General features: G+C 41.0%; 1 protein-coding gene across 1 annotated transcript in view; it reads left to right on the top strand.

Moving 5' to 3' along the window:
- Positions 1–151: 151 nt before the first annotated feature.
- LOC119581661 (rhodopsin-like) overlaps positions 152–305 on the top strand; it is a 19,583-nt gene continuing 19,429 nt past the window's right edge. The window contains exon 1 of the mRNA XM_037929786.1: positions 152–262. The gene's annotated coding sequence lies outside the window, so the exon portion shown is untranslated. The remainder of the gene's footprint in view (positions 263–305) is intronic.

Genomic DNA, 305 nt, shown 5'->3' with positions numbered 1-305 from the left:
CTGAATTTTACTCCGGATATAAATATCTTTCTCAGAATTGTTATTACGATATTTTGTAAATATGTCTCCCTAGTTACATTCGACAATACCCTCACCCTGAAAGTAAGACGGTAATCTCGTAATGTAGGATTTAGCCAGCTATATAAGCCCTGACTCCGTGCACGGGTTCCCAGTTTCTTGCAGGAACTCAGGCAGGGGTGTTTCGCACCGAAGTAGTTCATCACTGAAATTTCTTCGGGTCGAGAGATCTTTCCTCGCAAAGGTCGGACATTATTATATATTTTTTCTTCGTAACTCGCCTATAC

The sequence above is a fragment of the Penaeus monodon genome, chromosome 15, assembly GCF_015228065.2.
Source record: "Penaeus monodon isolate SGIC_2016 chromosome 15, NSTDA_Pmon_1, whole genome shotgun sequence".
NCBI lineage: Eukaryota > Metazoa > Arthropoda > Malacostraca > Decapoda > Penaeidae > Penaeus > Penaeus monodon.
The sequence above is the reverse complement of the archived record's forward strand: the minus strand, read 5'-3'. Positions and strand labels throughout refer to the sequence as shown.